The 8,703-nt window shown below is 37.0% G+C and overlaps 2 protein-coding genes across 6 annotated transcripts in view; both read left to right on the top strand.

The window, feature by feature from the left end:
- LOC310646835 (phosphofurin acidic cluster sorting protein 2-like) overlaps positions 1-8,703 on the top strand; it is a 290,543-nt gene that overhangs the window by 226,411 nt on the left and 55,429 nt on the right. The gene's annotated exons all lie outside the window — the stretch shown is intronic.
- The window catches only part of KLC4 (kinesin light chain 4), a 63,450-nt gene continuing 54,941 nt past the window's right edge, over positions 195-8,703 (top strand). For 3 of the 5 annotated variants that reach the window (XM_083348827.1, XM_083348829.1, XM_083348825.1), the window contains exon 1: positions 200-376. The gene's annotated coding sequence lies outside the window, so the exon portion shown is untranslated. Of the gene's footprint in view, positions 377-1,583; positions 1,602-8,703 lie in introns of those variants that run through there. The other 2 variants (XM_083348830.1, XM_083348826.1) reach the window with 2 other exon arrangements.

Here is an 8,703-nt window from a genome sequence, read left to right as displayed (position 1 = left end):
CAACCTCGGCTCTTTTATGACTCATGGACTTCAACTCCCAGAATTCCTGAGCCAGCCAAGCCAGCCAAGCTGGCTCAGGAATTCTGGGAGTTGAAGTCCATGAGTCATAAAAGAGCCGAGGTTGCCTACCCCTGCTCTAGGGAGAGGCGGCCATATTGGACTTAAAGGGGCTGCGGCAAAATGGGGTGGAGCCAAAGTGGGAACTGTTTTCTTCTTTCAGAAGAGGCTGGAGCGGCTCGGAGAGACCGGGAGTCTATTAAGCGCATGCGTGCTTTCTCCTCCTCCTCCTCCTCCTCCTCCTCCATCCTCTGATTCTTCTTAAGAGACCCGAAGGAGGCCCAGGTAGGAGCTTCTCTCCTACAGAGGCGGGGACGTGGTGAGTTATCCTCGTGGGAAGCGCCCATCTTGGCCCGAGAAGCAGCTAGCCTGACAGCCGATCACAACGTCGGTTAGAGAGGTGGCGGTGGTGGGGCTCCAGAGTCCCGTCCCCCCCGGGGAGAGGCGGGTGACACTTTCTGGAGAGAGAAAAGCTACAGAAGTGGCTGAAAAATAGCGGTTTTGCATAGGCGTTTGTATATAATTTTTTTACACTGGCGTCTCAATTGCTTTATGGAAGTAAATACTATTTCAGCGAGCGGACGAACCCATCTGCATTTGAAAAGCCGCCTCTTCGTTCTTACAGGGGAATTAGGGAGGACCCTGAATTTTTGCCCTAGCAGCTGCAGTTGGATGCTGTGGGGAAGCCGGGCGTACATTTAGCCTGGAGGCACATCATTAGACATGGAGACATCCTGTCTCAAATCCTGCCTTTTCTACGCACCACCATCACCACCCACATGCGCACAATCCCTGTGGCCGACTCCTTATTTTGTGGTTCAGTTGTCATTGTGTTCCCTTCTGGAAGGGTGTGTCTCTGCACTGCTGGCACAGCAAAAGGCAGGTGCTGCTCCTTTGCTGACAGCGCTTGCCTAATTTGTGAGAGGAGGAGCTGAGCGGGGCCAGGGCTGTCTCCTCCACTCCCCCACCTGTCTAAGAAAGCGATTCAAAACCGCTGCTCCTAGGGTAGGTTTTTGGATTCCTTTGGGGATGTTGGATAAGGGTGATGTAGCTTTTAAGATCACAGTCCTTTATCCTCTTGGAATATTATTAGTCTGAGCTGTACTAGTGAATCGGTTTAGAATCAGTCTGCTCCGTTATTATTATTATTTTTTTTTGCAATATTTCCCACCAAATTTGCACTGTAAAAGTTGAAGTCTTTAGATTAGAACCAGGGATAAAATGATGAGTTGGAGATCATTATTCTGGAAGCAATAACTACATGTTCTTGTTTAGGTGTTTTCCTTCCCTGATTCTCTTCTTGCAAGAGAACCCTTTAATTTCTATATTTTCTATAACTGCAATGCGTTAAAGTGAATCCTATGATCTAATGTTTTATAACTGTTACAATTTTACATTTCCTTTATATAAAGTTGCCAGGGCTATGTGATCTTTTGTATTGACTTCTGTTACAGTTCACCCATTAATCATTCAGATGGCTGAAGTTTTGATCTTTGAAACCAGTTTTGGGAGGAGCAGGCATGCTTAATTGCAAGGTTCATTGTGTATGTGGCATTTTCTATATATAATCATGATGCTATTGCATTTGTGTAGCTGTGGGCTGTGCCATCCTGCAGTATGGAAATTTAATGGATTCTTCTATGCTAAAACTTTAGGCATCCCTTTAAAAATAATTATTTTCAGTTGTAATCATGTCCAGAATTAGATATATGTAGTTTATATTACATGTGATGAAAGTTTTCATCTTTTGAAAGTCTTTTTTTAATGAAATACTAAAACAAACGATACTTCTGTTTGATCTTAAGTATAACTTTTTGTTACATTTAACAGAAGATGGAAGTGGTGATTATCAGTTTTGCCATCTAAGCAAGAGTTGTCTCCCAACTCCAGCTGGCTTCTGGTACATTTATTATTTATTAAAATTGTTTGCTGCCCATGTCACCACAAAGTAATTACTATGATTCTTTTTTCTGTATAGGTTCTATATTGATACCATGGTATTATTTCCTGCCCTTCCAGAAATTGACTTTCAAATATATTGGTCTACAGTTCCAATAGCGTACATGTAATAATGGAAATGAAACAATAGTAATTAGAAACCAGTATTATTAGAGAGCAGCAAGGAAGTACTTTAATGCATCATACTTTTTCTGAAAATAATATTGAGCTAGAAAGGATAAAGAGATGAACTTGAATACATATACTTAGAGGATAAAATATAAATGATATATTTATATTTGAAGAAAGAAAGATATAAATTAGATTACTTAAGCATTACTCTACCTATTTTGGCTTGCTTCAAAGGAAAGAAAGAAATAAAATTTGATTTTTAAAATAAACAATAGTATTGCAAAACATTGATTATTACTAAGGTTGCAGTCCTTAGCATACCAGTTAGTAGCATGAATGGTTATAATTTCAAAAATATTTTTAAATGCCAATTTTAATGTTTTGTTAAACAACTTGTTAAAAATGGATATAGCTTATCATGAATATAACTTCTAATTATAATCTGTTTGGCTTGCTAATACTGAAATAATAAGTTAACCAATATGGTAATTGATTTCTTCCTGAAAGTGAGAACGCAAAGACAGTAAGGAGAGAATTTGAAGTAATTAAAAATAATACAATTATAATCTTATAACCTTTATTGGCATTTTATTACAAAAAATATTTTAAAGAGTAAAACAAACTGGATCTGGTTTAACTCCTAATGACAAATATTAGTGTGTACCCCCTAAAAACATAATGTATGTCTCTGAATACTGAAGAATACATTCTTAGATTATACCTAACAAAAAGGTGGTTTGACTAGTAATTATGATTATAAAATCTTTTAAACTAGTGATTGTGATTTAATAATTACAATTTTTTTACTTATTCAAAAGTAAATCCAGAAATGGACTTACTTTAGTGCTTTCTGCTAAGAGGATAAATATAGGCTTACAGCCACAGTAAATTATAGCAGTCCCATGAATTGGCAGTCCTTATGAAATAAAGCAAATTCAATGGGACAGTAACTCTAATCCCATGAAATAGTTCTATAAAATATATTTGCTAAATATTAATATGCCTAGGAAGACACAAAAATAAATATAAGTAACTTGTTTGTAAAATACAAATAACTTATTAAAATTAATTGAAATATGAGGCTGAGGACTTAGGCTCTATAATTGCAACCTAAAATAAAACAGTAGACATTTAGATAATTTCTACCCAGCTCCTCAGATCAGAGGAAACAAACCCTAAGTTTCAAAGGGTTGCTTGTATTTACAACTATAGCCCATCCAATTGTATCTTTCCAACAGCATACTCTTTTAAAATAAATATCAGTAACAGCATACCTGAATTTCAGTCTCTTCTTTTCTGTCAAAGCATTTGTGCAGTAGCAAAGCTTGTGATCATTTAAAAATAATAATAGTTATGGCTTCTATTGAACATGTATAAGGTGTTTTTTTATTAATAGAATTTGTGAGCCAAAATTACTGCAGGTTTCACTATTGCGTGTAATTAATTTCCAGCATTTTACAAGACAGAGGAAACACAAAAGCAAGGGAACATTCTAAAGATGCAAGGTAGTAGAAAAAGCAATATAAAATGAATTTTTTTAAAAAAAAATTATTTTCAAGGTGATGAAATATAGTCTAGCTGGCATAATTCTGATAAACCATCTGTTATATTAAAACTTCAAGCCTAACAGATGTGGGGGTTAAAATGAGGTTAGAAGGAAGAATGTATTGAAATTGGAACTTAAGCACAGTCAAGGTTATCAGGAGATTGAGTAGGCTATAGTTTGTTTGTTTTTTAAAGAAATTTTATTGGTTTTCCAGTTTAAGATACGTATATTTAGAAAGCATCATGGTGACTGGGTAATCATAGATTCAGTAACAGAGTTTTTAGTACATAATTCAGGTTACATTATCAAAACATCCTTCTCTAATTCCCTTAACATTTAATACAACATGTTTAATAAATTTCTAGGAATAGCATGGTCATTTAAAAGATTTGTCAATCCAATTTCAATAAAGTATATCCATATCCTGTTATTAAATTTTGCCTAATTTTGATTTTAATTAAAGTATTCAAATTTAGCCTTTAACATCCCAGATAATATTCACAACCCAAATTTCCCTTATTTCATTACATCAAAAACTGTAACATCTAAAATACGCACAGTAGCTAAGTAGCTAAGCTCTACCTGATAAACATTGTCTATTTCACATCCTGATACATCTCACACTACTGATAGGACAGTCTATATTTTATCAATCTACATCTACTTATACATAACCAAATTCTGTTTTAAGTTTTAGTTAATTCTTAATTCTTAATTAAGATATTCAAACATCTTTTAACATCAAACATAGGATCCATAAGCCAAATTTCCATTATGTCAGTATACAAATTATAGTGTCTAAAATAAACCTAGTAGATACATAAACTTATTCTAGTTCTATCTCATAAACATTTTCTATTTTAGATCCTGATAGATCACAGATTACTGAAGGAGTGACCTTTGATGGTTCTCTAAGAACTTATTTTTTAAATCTAACTCTAGCTTTCTTTTTTTGCCAATCAGGTTTCCATACCAAAGCTTTTAGATTGTCAAATAGGTCTCCCTTTGCTCCAATACATATTATTTGAATCAAAGGAGGTCATCTAACCATCAATAATCCACAGAAGCTAAATCATTTATAATCATTATATTATTGCCCTGTTAATTCCAATCTCTGTATTTGCTCTCATGTCTTATCTTCGATCTGGTCTGGATTCTTCTTCCATCTGGGTTCATCTGCTTTAAGTAGAAAGTCTTATCCAGTTTTGTAGTTAGTGGTTGGCTATCCAGGCTTTCAACAAGCTGTCTCTGTTGATCTTCTGCGTCCTCTATGTTAGCATCACTATCTTGCACGTGGTATACTTCTGGAGTTGTAGGCTCTTTAGATGAAGTCAAGACTTGAGTATTACATTTTCCCATAGTTTGTTGTTGGTCCTTAGGGTTCTCTGTCTTAATGATAGTTCCTTGTACTTTTGAAGTTGTGGGTTCTTTGAATGGAGTGAAATTTTGAATATTAGCTTTTTCAATATCTTGTTTTTCTTCCCTATATTCCTCTATCTCAACAGTAATTCTGAATTGTAAGTTCTTTAGTTGAAGTCTGGGTTTCACTTTGTGGTTTGGAGCTGGCACTTAGATTTTTCAGTCTGGAGATAAGTATCTCAATGACTTCGTGGATTGTTTCAAGTATGAGCTTATAGTCAAGTGAGGTTTGTGGCTGATCAATCTCCATTTTGAAATAATTATAAATAGTCCTTAGTGGAGGCTAATTTTTAAACAAAAGTCAGTAAATCTTCACCTCCACAAATCTTAAAAGCTAAATTCACCTCCAGCTGTTTCAGGTTTTTATCTTTAGCTCCAGAGTATAAACAAGTTTATTTGCCAATAATATACACTTGCTGTATCGGGCTTGGCCACAAGATGTCCCCAGAGTACTTAAAAATCCTTTTTAGACAGAGTAAATTTTATCAATTTTGGTCCTTTTACATATTTCTTTTTCTTTTTTCTCCCTTTTTTTAGTCAAATAGAATATTTTATTTTATTTTATTTATTTTTATTACATTTATATCCCGCCCTTCTCCGAAGACTCAGGGCGGCTTACAAGCTTAGCAGTAGCCTTCATTCTATGTATATGCCTGCTTGTTAGGGCTTTCACACACACCCCCAAGCGGCATTATTACAAAGTCAGCTTATTGTCCCCAACAATCTGGGTCCTCATAGCCAATTTCTGTGAGGATATGAATTTTGGGTCATCAAAAATAGAAAGGAAGTAAGTCCAATTAATTGATATTATTTTGTTGAAGGTTTTTTTTTTCTCATGTAGTCAGATGCCACCATTAAGGAGGGTGGGGAAAAAATCCCTTCCCCCTCTCCTTGCAAGGGGAAACAGATTCAAGAAGCTTTTAACAGGAAAAGGCAGACAGTTGGAACAAAGAGAAGGCAGGTCTCACCCAGTTTCTCCGCTATGCTTTCAAGTGCTTGCTTGTGAGTTTGGCTTCGGCAGGAAACGGCTAGAATATAGGCCATGTGAATGGCTGATCCTTTCTTAGTTCGGAGAGCTGCTCCAAACTGCTCCACCGTTGACCGGAGAGTCCTCTCCCCCGCTCATCGCCCCTCCAGGGCGACTTTCAACCCCTTTACAGGGGTCCCCTGGTGAAAGAAATCCAAACGTTGTGAGGAACGATTCCCTCACACGTCTGGCCGTGCCGCAATCCAGAACCAGAAGCTGAGTAGGCTATAGTTTTATTAGAGAAGCTGAAATGAAGGCAGGCAAGGGAATATGGTCACGCACATCAGAACCATCAGAAAATAATCATGACCCATAGATTGGGAATTTCTAATAGTAGGGAGAAATGTGATTTATACTTAATCATAGATTTTTAAGAAATTGAAACACAAATCCTTGCTCATGGCTTATAAGTAAATTTAGTTGTCATAAAAAAAGAGAAAAACATAGAGTATTCTATGAATTGTAGCAAACGACTAAGATAGAACCATGGTGTTCATTCTTATTTCACATATAATACCTGTTTGGGCTATAGTAAAGATCCAGTTTGGTGTGATTAAGGCATCAAGCTAGAAACCAGAAGACTGTAAATTGTAGTCCCCCTTGGGCACAAAGCCAGCTAGGTGACCTCAATTCAGTCACTTTCTCTTGGTCCTAGGAAGGGAGGCAATGTGGCAAACCACTTTTGAAAAACCTTGTTACAGAAATAGCAAGGACCTCTTCAAGCAGTCTGCAAGAATTGGACATAATTGAACAGAGAGAGAAAAAAATACTGTTCTTCAGTATTGACAAGATAATGTACTGTATTATATTTTAGGAGAAGGAACAAAACAAACTATTGATGCTGTCTTCTATCTAGAACAGACATGTCAAAATCACATGACATCGCATTTCGGGACAATTTTGCCATTGCCGGCAATGGGGTGGGTACGGCTTCCACATGATGTGTCCAGCCCGTGGGCCAGCAATTTGACACCCCTGATGTAGAATATGTCACCCAAGGAGCTGTCTCATCATTTTTTCCATAACTTCCTGTTCTCCAGATGATCTGTGGACAATTGCCTGAGCAGCTATAAAGCTATTGACTTTGGCATCTATCATACAGATTTCAGAACTGAAGTTACTAAAAATGTGTTTCTTCAGCTGCCTATGTTGGAACCATGGCATTGAATAAATTGGAGTAGGGAGTGAAATACCAAACGTTGCAGATGATACTGACTTACAGTGGCCAAGGAAACTTCAAACTACTCTGTAAATAGTTAATAGAATGCCAAAAAGCTAGAATTAGACTGAAAATGCTACAAGAAACAAAAGAAAGTGGAGGATTTGGACTGCCAGACTGGACGTTATACTACCAAGCAACTATTTTAACATGGCTTAAAGAATGGATAATGCTTAGAGATAAAAGACTATTATACCTAGAGGGGCATGACCTACAAATTGGTTGGCATGCCTTTCTGTGGTAGAATAAAATACATAGATACTTTCAAAACCACTTTATAAGAAATGTACTTCTTTCAGAATGGGAAAAAATAAAAGCAAAAATTTATATTAAGGTATCTAGATGGCTTTCAACAATGGAAGCTTTTGCTTACCCAAATTTAATTAATTACAACAAAGTTGTGACTTATAAAGATATTTTGGACAATGAAAGAAAGTTGAAAAACAGACAAGATTTACAAGAACAAGTTATTGATCTATTATGGTGGCCATATCTGCAAATTCAAACAAGATACAAAAAAAGATGTTAAAACGACTTCCGGGTGGCAAGGCTCCGTCGGTGGCAGTCATTTTTGACCATCAGCCCCGCTGTTCCGTTTAAACCGCAAAAACAGCGCCGATCAGCTGTTTTGCGGTTTGGGAATCCCCCCTTTGGGAGAAGAGGGGGGGTGAGTATTCAGGTAGAGCTCCCCTAGACCCCCAGAACTTAATCTGGGGGTTGAAGGGTGAGAGCTCCCTCGGAGCCTGAATTAACTCTGGACTTGGGACTCTTCTGTTTCAAGGCTTTGAAACAGAACAGGACGCTGCAACCATCCCTGCTTTCAACATTGTACTTTGGATTACTTGGACGCAGGCAGAGCTGAGCGGGAGAATACAGAAACAGCAAGTATATGATCTTTGACTCTGGTTTAACTTAAAAGAAGGGGAGGAAGATGGCGCCGAATAACTTCTGAGAGAAAGCGTGAAGTACAAAAGAATAAGGAAAATAAAATAAAAGCAAGGGGGAAGATAGCGGATTTTTAAAAGTTGTAAAAGACTTTGTTTAAAATATTTGAAGTTGGCTTAAAGGTGATTTAAGAGACTTGGCTATTTGACAGTGAAGCAGCAAATTAGTGCGGAAAAGTGAAAGTGAGAAACGAAAGTTAATTGGGTGTTAAAATGGCTTCCAAACCACCTAGATTTTCCATCTCTAAAAGTACAGGGGCATCACCAGTTCAACAATCTGGACTTCAATCACTGATGCCACCCCCTGCAGCATCTGCACCCACATTAACATTGAAAGATTTACAAGATGCTCTAAAACTTCAATCTGAGCAAATCTCTGAGCAAGTGGCAGAGCTTATTAATGAGAAAAAAGAAATACGAG

This window comes from Vipera ursinii, assembly GCF_947247035.1.
Source record: "Vipera ursinii genome assembly, chromosome: 1".
NCBI lineage: Eukaryota > Metazoa > Chordata > Lepidosauria > Squamata > Viperidae > Vipera > Vipera ursinii.
This window is presented reverse-complemented; position numbering and strand designations above follow the sequence as displayed.